A 24,570-nucleotide genomic window follows, 5' to 3' on the forward strand; every position below is an offset into this window, starting at 1 on the left:
TAAATGTTGGATTTTATTCCTCCTATTTCTCTGTTATCTTGTTCCTTCAACATACATCTGCCTTGTAAGCTCCAGACTTTTAGTCTCCCTAGTCCCATGAGGTAGCCTAAACCTGCTCTGCTAGCTTCTCAGACTCATACTTCATTCCAAAAATATCCTGAAGGAAAAGAAGTGTCCAAAAAGCAAGGCTCATCATAACGATATCCCCTTCTTAAGACCTGTCTGCCCCAGTAGCCCTCTGATTCCTTCACAAAAGATATTTTAAAACTATACATTTTCTAGTTTTCCTTGTTAAAATATTCACCTGTGACAAGCTACTCAGTCACAGTTAGATGAAGTCTTCTGAAACATGATTAAAATGTGTGTGTTTTGATATTTCCTTGTATATCCTTCCATTAATTAAAAGGATATAGGAGCAATAATTCTGCAGTAGCCATGAACATACCACAAATGTAGATCTTTATTTCTATATATGACTTTCCACTAAAATGAATCAAGTGTTTTTGGAGGGATAACTGATTTTGGGGAAAGTACAAACCTGGATATTGTGTTGTACCAAAAAAGTAAGATTAGAGAATGAGGGAAACATTAGGACATTAAGGATCAACCTGAAGGGACATCTACGTAACCAGTTTGGAAAAATTTAAACATAAAAAATATAGTAATAACTTATAATACATTGGAATAAGAAGAAAATTATGAATCTATAGTAATATTCAAAATAAAGAGAGTAGAAAAAATAAAAACAAAAATACTTTTTTCTTAAACAGAAGAATGCCAGCTACTAAATGTGGAAAGAATGATTAATTAGAAAAATGCCATTTCATAACCTAAAATAATAATTGGCCTAGATGAGGATCCTCTGAAGATGCTGATATGACTGAGTAAGATATTGTTGTAAATGGCTCTCAAAATTTCATTACACAGATTGCTTTATGTATATATTTAAAAAAATTATTTAAAAGTCAGAATTAGAGAGGGAGAGATAGAGATCTTCCATTTTCTGGTTCACTCCTTAACTGTCAGCAACAGCCAGGACTGGGTGAGGCTGAAGCCAGGAGCCAGGAGCCAGGAGCCAGGAGCTTCTTTTGGGTCTCCTGCGTGGATGCGGGGGCCCAAGCACTTAGGGCATCTTCCACTGCTTTCCCAGGCACATTAGCAGAGAACTAGACTGGAATTGAAGGAGCTGGGACTTTAACTGGTGCCTATATGGGATGCCAGTGCTGCAGACGGCAGGTTAACCCACTATATCACAGCACCAGCGCACATAGATTATGTCTTTAAAAGGAACGATGTACCTTTACAATGGAAATGTTAAGTGGTCATCACCTTCACCAAGTGACCAAGCTTGGTAACCCCGATAGTGGTTCCATCTGACAACATGTACCTTCATTATGATCCAGTGAGAGGTTTACAAAGTCACTCACATGATGTTCCTGCTGTAAATGTTTAAATTGAATCTTATTATGAGGAAACAGGTAATTCTAGAATGATCCACATCAGATGATCTCAACTCTAAAATATTTGATGTCACATGGAAAGAGGAAGTCAGGGGGATTGTGCTGGACTTGGAAAACTAAAGAAGCACAACATCAAAATGCTCTGAGTAAATGTTGAATGGATCTTGGATTGGAAAAACATATGCTGTAAAAGATATTTTGGCTGTGACAGAGGAAATTTTAGTATATAATGGATTCTGAATAATGAATTTATGGGGCCAGTGTTGTGGTGTAATGGGTAAAGCCACTGTCTGCCATGCTGGCATCACATATGGGAGGTGGTTTGTGTTTCAGCTGCTCCATTTCCAATCCAGTTCCCTGCTAATGGCCTGCAAAAAGCAGCAGAAGATGGCCCAAATGTTTGGGCCCCTGCCACCTATGTGGGAGACTTAGATGTAGCTCCTGGCTCCTAGCTTCAGCTTCGCCCCAGTGCTGGCCCCAGTGCTGGGGGAGTGAACCAGTGGATGGAAGATCTCTTGCTGTCTTTCCCTCTCTCTCTGTAATTTTTTCAAATAAATAAATCTTTTTAAGTATATTTAATTTATGATGAATTTATTAGGTGTGTTGACGTGATTTAATGAGGTCAATCTTATTGGAAAATGCATGTTGAAATATTTTAGGAAGTATCTTGATGTAAGCAACATGCATTTCTATGGTTTGAAAAAATGTGTGGATGCGATTGTGTAGTGAGAAGGATGGAGTAGGTGTAACAAGATGTTAATGGTGAACACAGATGAGGTATGGTGGGGGTGGTGAAAATTAGATGGAAAAAAATTCCTTTGTAGTCTTTGGTTAATTTTTTCAACAAGATGTCCACTAGATGGCAGTAGAAGAACACTATTACAATGGATTTCTTTGGGGTCTTTTAAAAGGTGACCTTATTTTTTTATTTGAAAAGCAGGGAGATCCAACAAAGAATTGTTTTTGCTAATACATTTATATGAAAATTATAAAAGGTATGAATACAAGATGCTATTTGTATTATTATACATATGGCTTTTTTGAAATAAGTAACATTTTGTTACAAAGTTGGTCCTTGAAATTCATTAAAGGTGTCCAAAATGGTATGTGTCTCTTCTCTGCATTTTTCTTTTGAGAATATCCACAGCTTTCATTAAATCTCAAAGGAGTTGGTTACCAGTCCTCAAACTGAGAAATTTGACTGATTCAAAATAGTGGCATTAGGTCAAGGTCTTAATCACATCGGAGTTGGTAGTAGCTTCACCTGTTTCTTTTTAATATGTTCTTTGAAAGTATTTGAATTTTGTAAAGTGTTAAATATTGATTATTTGTAAAATGAATTCATGTAGGAAAGCTAAGACTTAGAAGCCCTGGGTGTGAATGCAACACTTATGTGATTCCCTCCATGCCTTCTCCCCTAAACACATACATCAAGGTGAAATATAGTTAGCAAGATGTTTGTGATAATATACATCAATTCCTGGTTAAACAGAATCAACTGTTTGTCTATGTCTAATTTTCTACTCCTCAAAGAACAGCTTATTCATCAATGGAGAAGCTAGCCATATAAAACTTCATAAATATTTGTCAAAAATAAATCTTTCAAATTTTTATTCATTTATTTATATTATTTGAAAGGCACACACACACACAGAGACAGAGAGACAGAGAGAAAGAGAGAGAGAGAGACTCAAAGACAAAGAGACACAAAGAGATAAACCATCATCCACTGGGTCACTCATCAAATACTTGCAACACCTAGGGCTAGGCCAGACCAAAGCCAGGAACCTGGAACTCACAGCAGATGTCCCACATGGGTGGTAGGGTCCCAGGTACTTGATCTATCACCTATTGCCTCCCAGGATGTGCATTAGTAGGAAGCTGGAATGAGGAGCTGAGGAGTCAAAAGTTGAGCCCAGGTATTCCAGCATGGAATGCAAGAATCCCAAGTGGCATGATAACCACTGCTCCAAATGAGATCATATTTTAGGGTAATGAGGGTAACATGAGCCATGCCTATGATTATTGAAAGCTTCTACTCTCCTGAGCATTTTGTTCCTCTAGCACCCCGTAATTCTGGGCTTGGATACTAGCTTTCTACAAATCACAAGGTAGGCATGATGTTCCTTTTTTCTAATTTACTGATCAGGGAGATGACTTCTTCATTTTCTATTGATTGGAAACCAGCTTAACAGATGATTATCTTAAAATTTGCCTTTTGACCTGATTATAAAAGAAAATCCCTGCTGAGCACCTTGGTCTGACTACTTGGGCGTTGCAGATCTTTTCAAAAGGGTCATCTATTAGAATCGACCAAGGAAAAATAAAATCCCCATTTAAGATGAGCTGATAGTGTGTTGTTAGTTTAAATATATAAATATATAGTTCTTATGAGTTCTTATCACTCTGTGTGCTCTCATTTTCATTAATATTACATTCCTTTTGGAGGGACTATGAACTCTATATAGTGAGCAATCTGACTGGAAGAGACTACATAGTAAAAAGGTCACATCTTGAGAAAGGAAGTGTTAACTTCCCTCTTCTGCATTCTCAATAGAAACATGTTTTGCAGTGCTGGTGGCTGAAAGAGCTCACGTTCAGTAGAGAACTGGAGAAATAAATTATGATGCATCCATGTAACGAGATCATATGTAGCTGTTGAAAATGACATAGATTCAAGAATATCAACATGGAAAATATCCAAGCTGAATTGTAAGAGAAACAGAGCAAGTTGGAGAGCAATATAAGTACAATCCTATTTTGAAATGTATATTTGCTGTTATATGTTCAGAAAATAAGATCCGGGCCTGTGCCGCGGCTCAATAGGCTAATCCTCCGCCTGCGGCACTGGCACACAGGGTTCTAGTCCCGGTCGGGGCGCCGGATTCTGTCCCGGTTGCCCCTCTTCCAGCCCAGCTCCCTGCTGTGCCCGGGAGTGCAGTGAAGGATGGCCCAAGTCCTTGGGCCCTGCACCCTCATGGGAGACCAGGAGGAAGCACCTGGCTCCTGGCTCCGGATCAGTGCGATGCGCTGGCCGCACCACGCAGGCCGTGGCGGCCATTGGAGGGTGAACCAACGGCAAAAGGAAGACCTTTCTCTCTGTCTCTCTCTCTCTCACTGTCCACTCTGCCTGTCAAAAAAAAAAAAAAAAAGAAAAGAAGATCCAGGAGACCATATAGTAATGTAAAGTGCTTAAGGTGCTTTACGTTTTGGAAAGGAAGACTTATATTTTCCACTTTACATATTTTTCTGTTGTCTATATTTCTTTTATGAGGATACTGTAGTCTGAATAAAGATATAAAGAGTGTATGTTGGCACAATCCTTTGAGACCTTCCTACACTCAACATAATTGTTGCTCAGTGTAATCGGTTCTGTCATTCATCTTGAATAGTCAAAAGCCAAAGACTGTCAGTTAATTAACTTTGAAATTACATCCTTCTACATTCATAGCTGCTTATAATATTAAAAGAGCTGAAATAGGACAATAAAAATAAGTGTATAAACTAAAAATGACACATTGTTTAGAAAGAATGAAATAACTGTTTATAATGAATGAGATGACAGTACCAGAAATATGGGATGCCTTCTCTACTGAATAGAGCACAGAGTGTAGCTGTGATTATTTTGGTAGCCAAGGGCAAAAGGAAAATATGTTGGCACTATTCTTTATATTTTTACCAAAGTAAGAATGTTTCAAGAAATTTATCATATGGCATCTTATATAAATGACATTGAGAGACATATTGGATAATTTGTTAAAATTATATTTTTGTAAAAGACACAGAAACCTTTGATCAGATGATTTCTCTATTTCCTCTAAAATGCAGCCAGGTTCAGGCATTTGGCCTTGTGATTAAGATGCTTGTGTGGCATATGGGAATATTTGGGTTTGATAGCTGGCTCTGGTTCCTGACTCTAGCTTCCTGATAATGCAGAATCTAGAAGGCAACATTGATGGCTCATATAGTTGGGTTTCTGTCACCCACACTGGAAGAATTGGAAACTTGGATTGAGTTTGGACTCCTAGTTTTACCTCCCTGTCATAGAAGACCTTTGGAGGGTAAACCAATGGATGAGAGCTTTCTCTCTCTCAGTTTCTCTCTCTTTCACTTCTCATCTTCCTCCCCCTTTTCAAACAAACATATATATATATATATATATATATATATATATATATTTAAATGTAGCAAAAGCATCAAACCACACACTCATCCACTGAGAATGTCTCCTTGGGGAAACCAATGGCATGTAGTCTGAATATAGTGCAAATAAATATTTTCCTGGTGATGCAACGAAATAATTTTCAAACCTAATCACATTAGAATCAATTGTGGAGATTTTGGAAACTCAGATTCTGTAATCTATCATGCATCTTCTGAGATTCTCATTCCAAAGGTCTAATGTGGAGCTCAAGATGTAATTATTGATGCTCTGCGCATGTTTTCATATGAATCCTCATTCAGGAACCACTAATTTATGATACACAAGCATAGCATATCTTCCTCTAGCAGATGTTTTATTTGTAGGCAAATAAGATAAACATTTTTTGTATGAAAACAAACATTACTTATGAAACAGAATTGTAATTTTAATTGAAATAAAGCATGAGCCAATGCATGCAAGGGCTCATTTGGGGTTATATTCCCAGAGTCTGAGGAGGTAGAGTCTATGCTTCATTGTCATTAAAGGATTTCATTGGAAAAGTGTTTAAAGTACTAAGGGAATTGTATCAATCAGGGTTCAGTGCTTATAAAATCTCTGGATGGACTAGAAAGATGTAGGGTCAGGAAACATGCCTCTGTAACTGACCCAGGGGATAGGAAGCTGTTCCAACCTCTGCCACCTTTGTTGTTCCATCTACTACCTCTCACCCCTACAGAGCTCAGGGCTGACTAGTGATACTTGAAGAGTGACAGCCACAGGAAGATGGCCTTAACCTTGCTCACACCTTTGAAATCTTGTGCTTCTCATTGGCTGAATGGAATTCACTTTAAGAATAGTAGCTTTAAGAGTTCCTGGGAAATAGAGTTTTGCTTTTTCCATCCCTATCATATAGAAAGGTGCATGGAAGAGGATATTGAGGATACTGAGGATCAAATGATGTTTTCAAGCACAATTACAGATCAAAAGTGCTAAGCAGTTTGATCTATCTGGCTAGTGAGAGCACTGCAGTTCACCAATTAAGGGGATAATGCTGCCCACTTGTAAAGATGAGCACTCTTTCCAGGTACAGGCTAACATGGAAATTTATTTCATTCCTTTCATTGAAGGCATTCTATACCTGCTCAGTTTATAGATGACTCTTTCTCCAAATGGCATTTGTTATTGGCACTGGAATCTGAACCAAGCATTATCAATGAAAAATTTGTGAATCACTTTTCCCAGTTAATAAATTACATATGTAATTGGCTGGCCATTCTCTTGATTTTCTGGACACAGTTTATTCAAGTTTAGATTCAGGCTGCCTGTGCTCTCTGGGCCTGGAGTCAGAAGGGAGCTCTTCTCTGAGAGTATCACAGTAATTATAGGTATTTATCGAACACTATTCTCTATTTGACATTGTGATGAGTGCTTTACATAACATGCTTACTTTAATTCTGAGGCTGTCCATTTGAGAGCTGTATTACTATATCTTTTACGGATAAGGGAACAAGTATAAAGAGGTTAAATGGCTTACCAAGTTGGCAGAGTTAAGTGATATAGCCAGAATCTGAATCAAGAAATCTGCTGCCAAAACTTCCACTACCTCAGATCACTTGTGGCACTACTGAGGCCTCCTTTATGATTTACTCTTATTTTCCTCATATTTTGATCAATGGGCAAACAAAATTTGGGATTGAAGCATTGAGTGTAACAGTGAGCTTAGGAGAGGAACCAAGGGTCAGTGTTGTGGTGTCATGGGTTAAGCCGCTGGCTATGATGCCAACATCCCATATGGATGACAGTTTGAGTCCCAGCTGCTCCATTTTCTATACAGCTCACTGATAATGTGCCTGAGAAAGTAGAGATCTGCATGAAACTCCTGGCTTCTGCCTTCTGCCTGCCCCAGCCCCAGCCCCAGCCCCAGCCACTGCAGCCATTTGGGGAGTGAACCAGTGGATGGGAGATCTCTCTGTCTTTCCCTCTGTCTCTGTATGTCTGCATTTCAAATAAATAAACAAATCTTTTTTTTAAAAAGGGGGAACAGAGCACTTTCAGTATAGACTAAGATATTTGCCTATCAACATAGAAGAAAAATTGTGGCTATTGAATGATCAATGATTCCAGAGCAGACCTAAAATAAGAACACTTTCATGTTTCCTCCTTGCACTGAAATTACACAGTATTAGATTGTGGAGTACCTTCTGTGTATTCCCATAGTACATGGAGTTTAAATAGTGAAATATATTGGAAAAAACATTGTGGAAAAAAAAGTCATGCATCTGTCCTCTGTTCTGTCTGAAGGAGTTCTGAGCTGAAGAGGAAGTTTCTCTTAGAAAACTCACAAGGATTGAATTATGGGAATTTGTTGTCCATCTTTAGAATGATGGCATCAGAATTGGAGTGATTTCTGCTTGTTGTTTAACTTTGTTACTCTTCGATTACATTATTCAAGTGTCACATGTGCAACAGGACTGTGTATAGTCAGTGTAAGCATCTTCTAAGTATCAGATACCCAAGTCAACAACAAAACAAGCACAGTTGCCCATATTGCACAAGTATCTGATAGTGTGTTTCTCATACAAGGCATCATTAGTATTTTGGGAGGGATCGTTCTTCACTGTGAAGGGCTGTCATAGGGAGATTGTTTAGGGACTTTGACTTCGGGGTACTACCTGTCAATAGCTTGAACCCATCCTCTTGAGAAGCAGAACTGAGGGTCTACTTCATCTGTGGTGTGACTGAGTAGAGGATGTGTTTTCCCTTCAGGCCACTTCTCCAGGGAAAACTGTGTGAAACACAAATAAATAATTTGTTGAAAGTGGAATCAGCAAGTGAAAATACAGGCTGCATGGTAAAATTTTAATTTCAGATAAGCAATAAATATTTTTTTAAAAATAAGTATGTTACTAAAATTTAAATGACCCACTTGGGGAGTGAACCAGTGGATGGAAGATCTCCCTTCAAATAAGAGTCTGTTCCTGGAGAAATACTGTGCTCTTTTGGAGGTGCCATTCTTCCTTTCTTCTTTATGTTTACTGTGTCCTTAAGTTGACAGCTGTGCATCCAGCATAACAGTTCATTCTTCTTTGTGAAGTAGCTTCCATTGGAAGACTTTTTTTTTGCTTAGATGGAATGTGTGGTGTCAATTGGGTTGTTGTTTTGGTTTTGGTTCCAGGTGAGTCCAGAAATGTAAATTCAGAGTGATTTCTTCAGCTTTAATAAATGGCAACAGTGTTCATGCTTACTATAGTCTTTGGCAGCTATTGGAAGTAGTAGCATGACTTTGAAGTAGACATGGCTTCCAAAGGTTTATGTTTTAGAGTTGGATGTCAAAATCACTATGATTTTCTAATGTCTGTGGTCACATTTCAGGTGCTGTGGGACATAAAGTTGACTGTCCCATAGTCCTGCCAGGAAATCCTGAGTGATGTTGGTGCTTGTTTCACCAATAGCTGTGGCTGTGGGAATGTATGATATGGTTAGGATCTTCCTGTGTTGGCATGAGTGATAGTGGAACTTATAGCACCAAATGCCCTAGTCCCAGTGTTGGGGGATATGAAAGGGAACTTGTCCCAGTTCTATGGGAAGATTACAGGTTGTTCTGGGGATTGTGACTTGGCAGGTATGGACTTGAAACAGTGGAATGTGGGTAGGGTTTTCTCTAAGTCCTGCAGGGTGAGTTCTTGTCATTCTGTGGCATATAGCACCAATAGTCATAGTTCTAGAGTTGCAGGGTAAAAAGGGTATTTTGCCTAGGTCCTGCAGGTAAAGTGTTGGTTATGTCAGAGATTATGCACTGGCAACTATGGGTTAGAAACAGTGGAATGGAGAAAGAGCAGGACAAATGCCCATGTTCCTGGGACCTACAGGGCTGACAGTCCCAGCTCCAGTGCTCCAGGATACGTCCAAGACTTTATCCATGTCCTCTGTTTCACACACAGATTATACTGGGTATAATATATACTGGCAGGCATAGTTCTGGAGTAGTGAAATGCAAATAGGGTCTTCGCCAGGTCCCACAGGGTAAACTCAGGTGACTTTGTGGAATATAGCTCCTACAATTCCAGTCTCAAAGCTTCAGGACTTGGAGGATACCTAAACCATGTCCCACAGTTTGATCACAGGTTATGATGGAGATTGTGCACGCTAGATTTTATAAGCATGGGTCAGTGGGATGCAAATAGGGTTTTCCTCAGGCCCCACGCTTAAGCACAGGTATCCTTGGTACTTAGAGTAAAAACTCTAACAAACTCAGAACTGCAAGATATAGTGGGATTCTTACATAGGTCCCTTGGAGTAAACTCAGGTCACTTTGGAATATAGCTCCAACAGTCCCTGTCACAGAGCTGCAAGACTTGGAAGTTATTTTACTCAGGTTCCACATAGTGTACGCATGTTATGCTTGAGATTCTGCATCAGCAGGTGTAGGCCTGGAGCAGAGGAATGCATATAGGGCCTTTATCAAGCCCCACGGGGAAGCATAGGTGACCCTGGGACTTGTACTACCAACAATAAGTCTTATAGCTACAGGATTCAGTGGGGTCCTTACTCAGTTCTGCTAGGATATGGGCCAGTCATGCCAGTGGTTGTGGACTTGCAGCCACCCGCCTGAAACACATGAGTGTGAGTCACTCCAGGGATTGTAGCACCAACAACCAGTCTGAAAGTTGAAGGGTACAGAAAGGACTGCCTTCACCCACAGGGTATACAAGGGTGAAGTTTGAGGTGGCCACACCTCAAATCCTGTGCTAAGAGATATAGAAGGGCACTTCCTTAGGTCTTGTTTATTGACTGCTGCTGGCATTGAGCTCCAAGAGGTAGAGGGCAGCTTTCTAGATTTTGCAGAGTAGGAGAGCATGGTTCTGAGGCTTGTGGTCAGAAATACTGCAGCTGTGAGATGCAGAGGGGCTTGCTGTTTGTCCTGTAAATTCCCATGACTGGCTCTCAGGGCTTCTGGTACAGATGGAGCTGCTTGTTGTCCCCTAAGACAGAATGTAGTTTAGCAATGGTTGTACCACTGTAGCTGGGGTCTGGGGCTATTCGGGATAGTAGAGACAATTTGGGTTCAGTCTAGCCACAGCAGCGTCACAGAGTTTTCTGCTTACCATTTCCCAGCAAGATGGCATCTCCATGGCAGGGAAGCTGGGGTAGGAGTTGCTTTGTTCCTCTCTGTGTTCTGGCTTTCAGAATATCTGTGCTGTTTACAGTTCCTGTCACTTTTATGAAGTTTTCCTTCACCCAGTCTCCTAGAAAAATGGACCTTCCTTTGTTCTTGTTTTTCTTTGTGGTGAAACAAGTGCTGGACTTCTCTATTCAGCCATCTTGGGTCAGTCAGCCCTGATGGACAATTTGGTTGTATTCCCTTTCCTTTTTGCTATTGTAGATTCTGGTTATCAACCCTTTATCTGTTGCATAATTTGCAAATATATTTCCCCATTCTGTCGGTTGCCTCTTCACTTTCCTGTTTCTTTTGCAGTACAGAAACTTCTCAATTTGATGCAATCCCAAATGTTAATTTTGGCTTTGACTGCCTGTGCTTCCGGGGTATTTTCCAAGAAGTCTTTGCCAGTACCTATATCTTGCAGGGTTTCTCCAATGCTCTCTAACAATTTGATGGTGTCAGTTCATAGATTTAAGTCTTTAATCCATGTTGAGTGAATTTTTGTGTAAGGTGAAAGGTAGGGGTCTTGCTTCATGATTCTGCATGTGAAAATCCAGTTTTCCCAGCACCATTTATTGAATAGACTGTCCTTACTCCAGGGATTGGTTTTGTATCCTTGATCAAATATGAGTTGGCTGTAGATGTTTGGATTGATTTCTGGTGTTTCAATTCTGTTCCATTGGTCTATCCATCTGTTTCTGTACCAGTACCATGCTGTTTTGATTACAACTGCCCTGTAGTATGTCCTGAAATCTGGTATTGTGATGCCTGCAGCTTTCTTTTTGTTGTACAAGATTGCTTTAGCTATTCAAAGTCTCCTGTGTCTCCATATGAATTTCAGCACAATTTTTTCCAGATCTGAGAAGAAGGTCTTCGGTATCTTGATTGGGATTGCATTGAATCTATAAATTGCTTTTGGGAGAATGGACATTTTGATGATATTGATTCTTCCAATCCATGAGCATGGAAGATTTTTCCATTTTTTGGTATCCTTTTCTATTTCTTTCTTTAAGGTTTTGTAATTTTCATCATAGAGATCTTTAATGTCCTTGGTTAAGTTTGTTCCAAGGTATTTGATTGTTTTTGTAGCTATTGTGAATGGGATTGATCTTAGAAGTTCTTCCTCAGCCATGGCATTGCCTGCGTATACAAAGGCTGTTGATTTTTGTGCATTGATTTTATATCCTGCTACTTTGCCAAACTCTTCTATGAGTTCCAATAGTCTCTTAGTAGAGTTCTTTGGGTCCCCTAAATAAAGAATCATGTCATCTGCAAAGAGGGATAGTTTGAGTTCTTCCTTCCCAATTTGTATCCCTTTAATTTCTTTTTCTTGCCTAATAGCTCTGGCTAAAACTTTCAGAACTATATTGAATAGCAGTGGTGAGAGTAGGCATCCCTGTCTGGTACCAGATCTCAGTAGAAATGCTTCCAACTTTTCCCCATTCAATAGGATGTTGGCCGTGGGTTTTTTCATAAATTGCTTTGATTGTATTGAGGAATGTTCCTTCCATACCCAGTTTGCTTAGAGTTTTCATCATGAACGGGTGTTGTATTTTATCAAAGGCTTTCTCCGTGTCTTTTGAGATAATCATATGGTTTTTCTTCTGCAGTCTGTTAATGTGGTGTATCACATTGATTGTTTTGAGCACATTGAACCATGCCTGCCTACCAGGGATAAATCGCACTTGGTCTGGGTGGATGATGTTTCTGATGTGTTGTTGCATTCTATTGGCCAGAATTTTATTGAGGATTTTTGCATCTATGTTCATCAGGGATATTGGTCTGTAATTATCTTTCAATGCTGCATCTTTTGATTTCTCTTTTGATTTCTTATATGACCCATTGTTCATTCAGGAGCATGTTGTTCAATATCCATGTGTTTCCGTATGCTCTAGGAACTCCTGAGTTGCTAATTTCCAACTTCATTCCTTAATGGTCTGAGATGCTGCATGGTATGATTCCAATTCTTTTGAATTTGCTGAGACTTGCTTTATGGCCTAGTATGTGGTCAATCCTAGAGAAGGTTCCATGTACTGCTGAGAAGAATGTAAATTCTTTCTGTGTAGGATGAAAAGTTCTGTAGATATCTGTTAGATCCATTTGGGCTATAGTGTCGTTTAAATCTACTGTATCATTGTTGATCTTCTGTCCTGTTGATCTGTCTGTTTCTGAGAGTGGAGTATTGAAGTCCCCCAGTACTATTGTATTGGGGTCTAAGTCTCCCTTTAAGTCCCTTAACAAATCTTTTAAATAAACCGGTGCCCTGTAATTAGGTGCATATACATTGATAATTGTTATACCTTCCTGTTGAATTGATCCCTTAATCATTATATAGTGCTCCTCTTTGTCTCTCCTAACAGTTTTTGTGGTAAAGTTTATGTTGTCCGATATTAAGATGGCTACGCCCACTCTTTTTTCATTTCTGTTGGCATGGTATATCTTTTTCCAGCCTTTCACTTTCAGTCTGTATGGATCTTTGTTGGAAAGATGTGTTTCTTGTAAGCAGCAAATAGATGGGTTTTGTTCCTTAACCCAATCAGCCAATCTGTGTCTTTTAACTGGACAGTTCAGGCCATTAACGTTCCATGTGACTATTGATAAGTAGTAGCTTTGCCCTGCTGTTTGCCAAAGATATTTTCTGATATATGTTTTGAACTTCCTGTGATCTTTTGGTGTGAGATTTCCTTCATTTACCTTCTTTCATATTGATGACTGTGTTTCTGTGTTTATGTGTGTAATGCATCTTGAAGCATCTTTTGCAGGGCTGGACGAGTGGTGACAAATTCTTTCAATTTCTGTTTGCTATGAAAAGTCTTTATTTCACCTTCATTCACAAATGAGAGCTTTGCAGGATATAGTATTCTGGGCTGGCAGTTTTTCTCTCTTAGTACCTGGGCTATATCTTGCCATTCCCTCCTAGCTTGTAGGGTTTCTGATGAGAAGTCAGCTGTGAGTCTGATTGGAGATCCTCTGAGAGTAATCTGACGTTTCTCTCTTGCACATTTTAGGATCTTTTCTTTATGTTTCTCTGCGGTGAGTTTGATTACAACGTGTCGTGGTGAGGATCTCTTTTGGTCATATTTATTAGGGGTTCTATGAGCTTCCTGTACTAGGATGTCTCTGTCCTCTCCAAACCTGGGAAATTTTCTACTTGTATCTCACTAAAAAGGCATTCTAATCCTTTCTGCCTCTCCATGCCTTCAGGAACTCCTAGAACCTGAATGTTGGGTTTTTTAATAGTATCCTGAAGATTCCCAAAAATATTTTATAGATTTCTAATTTCCTCTTCTTTTCTTTGGTTTGACTGTATATTTTCCTGTTTTCTGTCTTCTAAGTCCTATATTCTCTCTTCTGCTTCACCCATTCTGTTTTTAAGACTCTAATGTGTTTGTCATTTGATCTATTGAATTCTTCATTTCATTATGATTTCTCGTCACTATCACAGTTTCATGTTCTACTAGTTGTTTCATTTTGATTCCTCCTTAATATTTCATTTTCGCGCGAGAGATTTTCTATCTTGTCCATTAAGGATTTCTGTAGTTCAAGAATTTGTTTTTGAGAACTTCTTAATGTTCTTATCAATTTTTTGAGATCTGCTTCTTGCATTTCTTCTATCTCATCATCTTCATAATCTTGAATTGGGGTATGTATTTCATTTGGGGGCATCATAGTGTCTTCCTTGTTCTTGTTACCTTGGTTTTTGCGTTTGTTGTTTGGCATATTGAGATATTCTCTGGTTTCTTCGCTGTGGTGTTTTTTCTCATTATACTGTGACTCTAGGTTAAGTGGACTGTCTGCCTTTGATGGATCCGGAGAGGTTGTGATGGGTGTGGCCAGAGAGCTCTGTTTGGTTCTTCAGGGTTAAGGGTGTGCAAAGGTGACTCACCCAGATTGTTCTCTGGCTCGCTGGCTCGCTCTTTTTTTTTTTTTTTTTTTTTTTTACTCAGTTGGGAAGTAATTCCACACAGCTGAGTGGAATTGAGGGTAGTTGATGTATGAAATCTGGCCCCTGTGGGTGTTTGTCTGCTTACCCCTGGGACCACACAAAGAGTTTATGCAGCCCTCAGTGTGGTCTCAAATTTCTCAGCAGTCTCTCACCAGGTTGGCCAGGTTACTGAGTTTGTGTACTCGGTGAGTTCTCTCCCCCCCACCTCAGATTTTCACAGTCTCAGTTCGTTAGCTCCACACTTTCACTAGGTGTTAACCTCCTGTTATTTCTCCCCACCAGAGTCAGGTTTTTCTGTTTGGCTAATGGTGGGCGCTGCTTTACATATATAAAATGGCGCCTGCTCTTTGTCTTGCTCGGCTTTGTAAGGTGAGTGGAGAGAGAGGCTAATGTCCATGCTGGTTCCCCTTATTTATTCGTTTTTTTTTCTCCTCCAGTCAGCTTGGTGAACTTTCCCCAGTGGGGCTTCAGGCCTCAGTTCCCTGTAGGCTCTTTCTGCCTTTCCCTGCCAATGTCTCGGGTTACCAAGGTTTTTGTCTCACCTCCCCTTCCAGCGCTGGCCCACGCAGACTCTGCGGCTGGGCTTCTGCGGCTTGGCTTCTGTGGCTTGGCTTCCACGCAGTGGGCGACCTTGCTCTCCCCATAGGTCCTCCGTGTCACATCCACTGGATCCGGAAGAGTTTCCTCTGCAATTTTTTCCTGAGCCTTTTCCTGAGGGTACAGTAACTCCACTTTTATTAAACTATCTTTTCCTGGACTATCAGTGCACGCCCTCACTATTCCGACATCTTGGCCCCTCCCCCACATTTTGTTTCTTATAAAAAGAGAAAGTTCAAGAACACATTTGGAAAAATATTAACATCTGTTAAATTTGGGTGGTGAGTACATGGATGGTTTCATTTTCTGTGTGATATAAAAATTTAATAAATTATAACAAAAACATTATTATACAGTATAACTAAAATGACAAGTTGAAGGAACTGAGGACAGCAGGCCAATGTCTGGCCAATAATTCTCCCTCAGATAAGCATTGAAGTCTTTCTGAAATGCCATTTCCCTTGTGAACAGGAGACATACTTGTTATGCTCAAAGCAAAATTTACCCAGAGAAACTTCACAAAACCACTATAAAATGATGAGTAAAGGCTTCCTAAATAAATCTTTTTTTCATTATAAATAAATAAATCTTACTTCATGCTCTGGGACAGAAATGATGGTTCAGTAGAAGATCTTATGAGATGAATGGTTTAAAATGGAGGCATGGCATTTCTAAAGCTTAAAAGAGCTGATTTTTCCTTTGGTAGCTTTTTGGAAATTGTAGTGACAAATCACATGAGGGAGCTATGGGCAAAGGGAAACAGAAAACCGTGTTGGGGATGTATATTTTGCACTGGAAATAGACATGAGAACCATCTGAAAACACTACATAACTATGTCTCTTAGGCCACTTCCTATTTGAGCAGGGATTAATGCTTCTTGCAATTGTACAGCTGATCTGAAAATAGAAGGGCAACAGGAATCTCCTACCAACTACCCAACACCAAATCCAAACTTGTTCAAAATAATAGTGAAATAGGGCTCAAATGCTAAACTCTCAGGAAAGTCATTTTCCTTCATAACTAAGTATAGGACTATTTCACTGTTTGGAATTACTGAGTATAGGACGAGTTCCTGAATTGTGAATCATACCTGTTTGATTAACAAACATACTAATTTCAAAAAAGATAGAAACTGAAAGACTGTATAAGCAGGCAACAAAAATCACAATTTTGTGCCTAATCAGAAGATTTTTAAAAATATTATTCAGCACTTCACAGTTTCCAAGCATTACCCAGTCATTAATTAATTTAATCTAGCAAACTGGTAAGCAGTTTATTATGGCTTACAGACCAATGCCTAGTCAGTATAGAAACCATTTTACTATAGATAAAACCATACTCATGTGGAAATTTTCTGCTTTACATTTTACTACCATGTAAATTCATAACCCACTGCATTTCACAGATCAGATTAGTCTACCAATCTTAACAGAAGTTAAATTAAAAGATTAATCCTAACCAGTCATTCAAACTAATTAACCAGCAAAGAATTAAAAAGAAGCTCTGCATTTCTCTGTTCCCAGAGCCCTCATGCAGCAGAGGGCTTTGTGCTGGTTACAAATCTTACCACGTAGGAGAAATTTGCTAAAGTGGCTTTTGTGCATGCAGTGGCATCATTGGGTCTGACCACTGCTGTGATTCTTTGCCAACAACTGCTTTTGAACATTTGCCACCTTCCCTGCTGCTGCTGAGGCTCAGAAACGGATGTAGGGAGGCCAGCAGCCTTCACAACTTTATCTGTTGGCACTGCAGGCAAGCAGGAGTCAAGCAGCATGGCAGAGGAAGAAATCTTTGAAATCTTCAATTTGAACACCCTGTCTAGAATCACCGAATAAGAATGGGAAGGGAGAAAAGAGGACTTGAAGTCAAAGGGCCAGCAATTGCAACTCAGAAAAAGAGGGAGTTGTTTGGGAACAGGCTGGATGGAGAATGTGGGAGGCAGATGAGGATTTGTTGCTGTATTGTGGTCACTTTGACATTTTGGGGCAAGATGCCTTGTTTCAGGTGGCTCTATGGTTCTTTGTAGGATGTTTAGTAGCATTCTTGGCCCTTACCTACTAGGTGCCAATAGTAGCTCCCCCCATTCTCCTCTGGGACAACCAATGTGTCTCTAGACAGTTTTGATTATTCTCTGGCAGACAAAATCACCCTGGTCGAGAGCCACTGGTGTAACACACAATGGCCCTTTCAGTAGGCTGCATTTTGGATTTTGTTCAGCCAAATATAGCCTAATTTTATTTTGTGGTTTGTTAAATTGTCATTCTTCAAGAAGATATCTTGAAGTCTTTGCCCTCCATACCTCAGACTGTGACCACTTTTGTAAATGGTGTCACTGCAGATGTAATTAGCTGTGATGAGGTCATGCTGGTGTGAGGTGGGCCCTAACCAACATGACTCATCATGACTTGTGTCCTGCTAAGAAGCTGGCCATATGAAGACAGAGAAACACACAGAGAGAATGCCATATGATGAGAGAAGCCAAGATTATAGTGAATGCCAAGCATTATGAGAAAGATAAGGAATTGCCCTGGTAACATCTTGATTTTGGACTTCTAGCTTTCAGAACTGTGAGATAATATGTTTCTGTTGCATAAGCTACCAAGTTTATGGTACTTTGATTCAGGAGAACTACAAAGCTAATACTGCTTCCCTGCTGAAGTTGATCTCTGCTTTTGATATACTAAGTACTTCACAGACCTGCCTCATGGAATTCTGACAATTGTTTTTGGGTGGTAAAGATTAGACCAGTTTTCAGAAGAGGTAAAAATGTTTTCATTTTTAAATTTTTTTTAAAAAATTAAAAATTAAAGGAAACAAATTTCATGTATTTCATATATACAGGTTTAGGAATATAGTGATACTTCCCATCGTACCCTCCCTCCTATCTATGCTCCCATTCTTCCTCCTCCTTTCTCTCCTATTCTCTCTCAACAATGATCTACTTTCAGTTTACTTTATACTCATAAAAGTAACCCCAAACTAAGAGTTCACTATATAATCAGAAGAAAAGTAAAATAAAATATATTACATTTTGGGTACTCTATTAGTTATCACAGGTCAGAGAAATCATATGATTTTTGTCTTTTTGGAACTGACTAATACCACTAAGTATATTTCTTGCCATTTGCATCCATTTTGTTTCAAAAGACAGGATTTCATTTTTTTTCCTGCTGAGTAGTATTCCATAGTGTATATATGCTATGATTTCTTTATCTAGTCATCAGTTTATGGACATCTGGGTTGATTCCATATCTTATCTATTGTGAATTGAGCTGCTACAAACCTGTGGGTACAGATAACTCTTTAATATGCTGATTTAATTTCCCTTGGGTAAATTCACAGTAGTGGGATTGCTGAGTCACATGATAGATCTATTCAGCCTTTTGAGGTATCTCCATACTGTCTTCCACAGTGGCTGTACCAGTTTACATTCCTGTCAGCATTGGATTAGGGTACCTTTTTCCCTCACATCCATGGCAGAATTTATTTTTATTTTTATTTCTGTATGAGAGCCATTTTAACTTGAGTAAGGTGAAACCTCATTGTATCACGATTTCTTTATCTAGTCATCAGTTGATGGACATCTGGATTGGTTCCATATCTTAGCTATTGTGAATTGAGATGCACTAAACATGGGGGGTACAGACAACTCTTTCATATGCTGATTGTATTACATTTGGGTAAATTCCCAGGAGTGGGATGGCTTGATCACATGGCAGGTCTATATTCAGATATCTGAGGTATCTCCATACTGTCTTGCACAGTGGTTGTACCAGTTTACATTCTCATCAACAGTGGAAGGGCTACATTTTCCCTTACATCCTCACCAGCATTTGTTGTTTGTTGATTTCTGCATGACATTCTAACTGGGGTGAGATGAAGCCTCATTGTGGCTTTTATTTACATTTCTCTGATGACAAGTGATTCTGAGTATTTTTTCATGTATCTATTGCCATTTGAATTTCCTCTTTTGAAAACTGCCTGTTCAAATCCTTTGCCCACTTCTTAACTCTGTTGTTATTGACTTTCTTGAGCTCATTATATATTTGGGGTATTAATCATTTATCAGTTGCATAATTTGAAAATATTTTCCTATTCCGTTGGTTGCCTATTCACTTTGCTGAGTGTTTTTTCCTTTGCAGTGCAGACACTTCTTAGCTTGATGTAATCCCATTTGTCTATTTTGTCTTTGATTTTCTGTGCTTCTTTTCCAATAACGGTGTCTTACAGATTTTTCCCAATGTTCTTCTCTAACAATTTGATGATATGAGGTCATAGATTTAAATCCTTGGTCCATTTTGAGTTGATTTTATATAGGATGTAAGGTGGGAGGTTTATTTCATACTTCTGCCTGCAGAGATCCAATTTTCCCAGCACCATTTGTTGAAGAGACTGTTCTTTCTCCAGGGATTAATTTTAGCTCTTTTGTAAATGATTAGTTGGTTTTATATTTGTGTATTGATTTCCATTCTATTCCATTGTTATACTTGTCTTTTTTTTGTGGCAGTAGCAGGCTGTTTTGATTATAACTACCCTGTAGTATTTCTTGAAATCTGGTATTGTAATGTCCCTAGCTTTGTTTTTGTTTTTAAGTTTAGTTTAGCTATTTGTGGTCTTTTGTGTTTCCATATGAATTTTAACATTGTTTTTGCTAAATCTGAGAAGAATGTCTTTGGTATTTTGATTGAGATTTCATTGTACCTATAAATTGCTTTTGGTAGTCTGGACATTTTGATTATATAAATTCTTCCAGTCCATGAACATGACATATTTTTCCATTTTTTGTGACTTCTTCTATTTGTTTCTTTAATATTTTATAATTTTCATTGTATAAATCTTTTACCTCCTTTTAAAATTTATTCCAATATATTTAAAATTTTTGTAGGGATTGTGAATGGGATTGATTTTAGAAGTTTATTCTCAGCCATGACATTTTCTATGTACATAAACGCTACTGATTTTCATGTATTAATTTTATACTCTGCAACTTTATAAAACACTTTTATGATTTCCATTATTCTTTAGTGGAGTTTTTTGGTTCCCCTATGAATAGAATGATGTCATTTTCAAATAGGGATAATTTGACCTCCTTCTTTCTAGTTTGTGTCCCTTTGATTTATTTTGTTGCCTAATGTCTCTGTCTAAAACTTTGAGAACTATATTGGATAGCAATCGTGAAAATGAGCATCCTTTTTGTGGTTCCAGATCTTAGTGGAAATGCTCCCAACTTTTTCCCATTAGGTAAGATGCTGGTTGTTGATGTTTGCACTACCACAAAGAGGAGAGAACAAGTTGAACTCAGATCTTGCTGAAGGCCAGGGGAAAATTCTTTCTGTGTTACAACAGTGCTCCTCTCCAGTGAACCCTTACCTCTCTTCCCAGGACTGGAGATCTCCACAGTGTAGTGAGTGAAGGTGCCAGAGAACATCAATATGGCAAAAAACAAAACAAAAACCTCTGACCAAAATGTTCATGCCTTACCCTTCAGAGCCTATAAATACATTTTCTTACATGGCACTAGGAATTGAATTGTGTTCTATCAAAAGACATATTGTGAATTTATTTAGGAATGGAGTTGTTGCAGATACAGCTAAGTTCATACAAGGTCATACTGGAGTGATGTGAGCCCATTATCCAATGTGACTAATGTGTTTATAATAAGGGGAGCTTTGAACACAAGGATATGAAGATAGGAGAATGCCACATGCTGACACAGGCTGAGATTGAAGTGCTGATGTTGCAAGTTAAGGAGCACATAGGACTATTAAAAGCTGGATGGGATCAGGAAAGATATACTGTTGGAGTTGGATACTTTGAAGGAAGAACAGCCCAGCAACACCTTGGTTGTAGACTTCCAGCCTCCAAAACTGTGAGAGAGTTTTTTCTTTTTTAGTCCACCCAATTTGTGGAATTTTGTTGTGTTAAGTTCAGGAACTGATATACATAGTATAAAGAACTTTGCTGATATGCTTAAGGGAACAAAGCTTGACAAATGGGGATTATTCTGGTTTATTAGGATGGGCCCAATGTAATCACAAATAATCCCTGTGATAGAGGAGAAAGAGTGTCAAAGCCCAGAGAGATTTGAAGATGCTCTACTGCTGACTTTGAAAATGGAGGAAGGGGCTGTGAGCCAAGGAACTCTAGAAGTTGAAAAATGTGAGGAAAAAGATTCTGCTCTAGTACTTCCAGAAGTAGCATGGCCCTACCAATACCTTTATTTTAGTCCACTGAGGCCCATTTTGAACTTATGACCTCCATAACTGTAACATAATGTATTTGTATTATTGTAAAATGCTAAATTTCTGGTAATTCTTTGCAGCAGCTGTGAGTGATCAATATACTGGAGAATCTGACAGCCTTGCTTGTGACCTGCATCCAGCACCCAGTTGCTCTCTTGGACTCTGAGGTTAGAGTGAAACCGTGAACTATTTCATTCATTTCATTCATATATTTCTGGATTTATTTTATGAAAGAGGATCAAATGTATTTCCAAATCAGATGTTTCCTCAGACACTGACAAGCATTTATAAAATATGAAAAGAGAAAGAATAATATAGGATGAATGAAAATAAATTTATGATTGGTAGTAACAATATTTATAAAAAGCTTTATATTTTACAAAGTATGCTCTCCTGTAGTATTTCATTTCACTTCCATAAGTCCACCAGAATAAAAACAGAACAGGGATCCCATCTCATGGATGAGCTTCAGAGAGGTTAAATTATTAGCTTAAGGTCCCACATCTTGTAAGTGGCAGAACTGAGACTTGAAGACAGAGGTTGTGATTCTATATATAATCCTTTCTTACTAAATCATGCCTTTTCATAGTAGTACTGTAATATTTATTTTGAGTGACTGTATAGCATACACAAATTTCATAACCAATAACACTTAGTTGTGCAAATTAGTTCACTGTTTCTACAAGTGAACTTAGTATTTTTCCTAAGTCTCAATCCTGCTGCATGACACAAAGTGTATTATTGTGTAAGTGTATTATTTCAGGTGACCTAAGTAATTTCTGATCTTGCCTCCGTGTTCTGTTTCCTGGATTACCACCTAGGTTAAAGGAGGTTTATACAACTTTATGGCCTGGAGCAAGGTAAGATTATTTCAGCATTTTCTTTGATGTACATAGACTCATTTTCTTTGATGTACATAGACTTCTGTGGTTCTTGTTACTCTCACCTCCATGGGTCATCCTCTGAGATAATTGTGTCCCCACATGGTCTCACCCACATGTGGCCCATCACACTTTATCTAGTATTTCCACTTTTTCATAACCAAATGACTCTTTGGGGCCCGCTCACTCATGACTTTTTAAAACAAATTATTTAAGGTATACAAGTTTCATGTATTTGCTATGTACAGAATCATGATCATAGTGATACTTCCCACCCTACTCTTCCTCCCACCCACACTCCCATCATTCTTCCTCCCCATTTTCCTATTCCAATTCTTAATTTTTACCAAGATCATCTATTTTCAGTTAACTTTATACTCATAAGATGAACCCTACACTAAGTAAAGAGTTCAACAAATAGTGTGAAAAAAAAAACACTGCTCCTCAACAGTTGAGACAACAGCTGTAAACAATCATCAAATTTCAAAATGTTAATTTCACTTCTATAGATTATCTTTTAAGTACTCTATTAGTTACTACAGATCTTGTTCATACTTTTGTGGGGCTGAATGCTCAGATCCAAACTGTATGCCTTTTGTGGACCCTTCTATAAGAAAATAAGTTAAAAACTTACAAAAATGAACTATATGTGAGAGGGAATATTTGCTTCATTAGTTTCCAGTTGAACCAACTCTGAGGCAATAACAGGCTCTGGCTATCCACCTCAGGGTTGGTGAGGAGCCTAGAGGTAATAGGTTTGAGAATTTTTTTGTAACCTGTACATTGTGGATGGCTAAAAAATTGGAACCTCTTTTATAATGGTCAACAAAGTTTGAACCAATTTAAGAATGGTCAATTTGACATGCTACATAAGTGTTCTTGGTCTAACTAATTGCATGTAGGAAATTTCAACATCTCTTTTCTGAGATACATTCTGCTACTCTTAGGAATGATACTTTTAATGCAAAAAGGGAATAATTTAAAGGAGAATCTTTGTGCTGAAGTCTTAAAAGAAATTGATCTACAATTAAGGTAAATCAGACTATTATGAAATCTTGATGTGAATGGAAGGGGAGAGGGAGTGGGAAAGGGGAGGGTTGTGGGTGGGAGGGACGTTATGGGAGGAAGCCATTGTAATCCATAAGCTGTACTTTGGAAATTTATATTCATTAAATAAAAGTTTGAAAGCAAGAAAAAAAAAGAAAAAAAGAAAAGAAAAGTATACTTTGGGGCTGGAGCTGTGGCCTAGTGGATTAAACAGCTGCCTAAGGCACTGGCATAACCATATGGGCACCGGTTCGAGTCCCAGGTGCTCCACTTCTGGTCCGGCTCTCTGCTGATGCTCCTGGGAAAGCAATGGAAAGTGGTCCAAGTGCTCGGGCCCCTGCCACTTACATGGGAAACCTAGATGAAGCTCCTGGCTCCTGGGTTCGGCCCGGCCCAGCCCCCGCCATTGAGGCCATTTGGAGAGTAAACCACCAAATGCAGGATCCTCTCTCTCTGTATTTCTCCCTTTCTCTGTAACTCTTTCAAATAAATAAAATAATTTTTTAAAAAATGTATATATATATACACACACACACCCACACACAGAAAAGTATACTGCCTGTTATTATCTTATAGTCACCCTACTGTGCAACAGAATACCAGAACTTTTTTTCACCTAACTATACCTTAATACCTGCTAATCAACATTTCCTTATCCCTCTCTTCCCCCAGCCCTCCTCAGCCTCTGGTAACCCATATCCCACTCTTAATTCCCTTTTTTAAAAGATGGATTTATTTACTTGAAAGGCAGAGTTACCAAAGGGGGGGGGGTGCAGCAAAGAGAGACACATCAGATCTTCCATCCCTCAGTTCACTCCTTAGATGGTCACGGTGGCGGGGGCTGGACCGGGCCAAAGATAAGAGCCAGGAGTGTCTTCCACAGGTGCAGGGGCCCAAGCGCTTGAGCCGTCTTCCATTGTTTTCCCAGGTGCATTGGCAGGGAACTGGATCGGAGGTGGATCAGCTGGGACTCGAACCAGCACCCATGTGAGATGCTGGCACCCTGGGTGGTGATTTAATCTGCTACAACATAGTGACAGTCCCTCTACTCTTAACTTCTATGAAGTCAACTCTTACATTCTACATGCCAG

General features: G+C 38.9%; 1 long non-coding RNA gene across 7 annotated transcripts in view; it reads left to right on the forward strand.

The window, feature by feature from the left end:
* Window positions 1-14,961: 14,961 nt before the first annotated feature.
* LOC149119747 (uncharacterized) overlaps window positions 14,962-24,570 on the forward strand; it is a 113,928-nt gene continuing 104,319 nt past the window's right edge. For 2 of the 7 annotated variants that reach the window (XR_016227925.1, XR_016227923.1), the window contains exons 1-3: window positions 14,987-15,080; window positions 21,632-21,718; window positions 22,373-22,411. This is a non-coding gene — a long non-coding RNA (uncharacterized LOC149119747). Of the gene's footprint in view, window positions 15,081-15,103; window positions 15,429-21,631; window positions 21,719-22,372; window positions 22,412-24,570 lie in introns of those variants that run through there. The other 5 variants (XR_016227924.1, XR_016227927.1, XR_016227926.1 and 2 more) reach the window with 5 other exon arrangements.

This window comes from Oryctolagus cuniculus, chromosome X (genome assembly GCF_051225735.1).
Source record: "Oryctolagus cuniculus isolate XC-2025 breed Fujian yellow rabbit chromosome X, ASM5122573v1, whole genome shotgun sequence".
NCBI lineage: Eukaryota > Metazoa > Chordata > Mammalia > Lagomorpha > Leporidae > Oryctolagus > Oryctolagus cuniculus.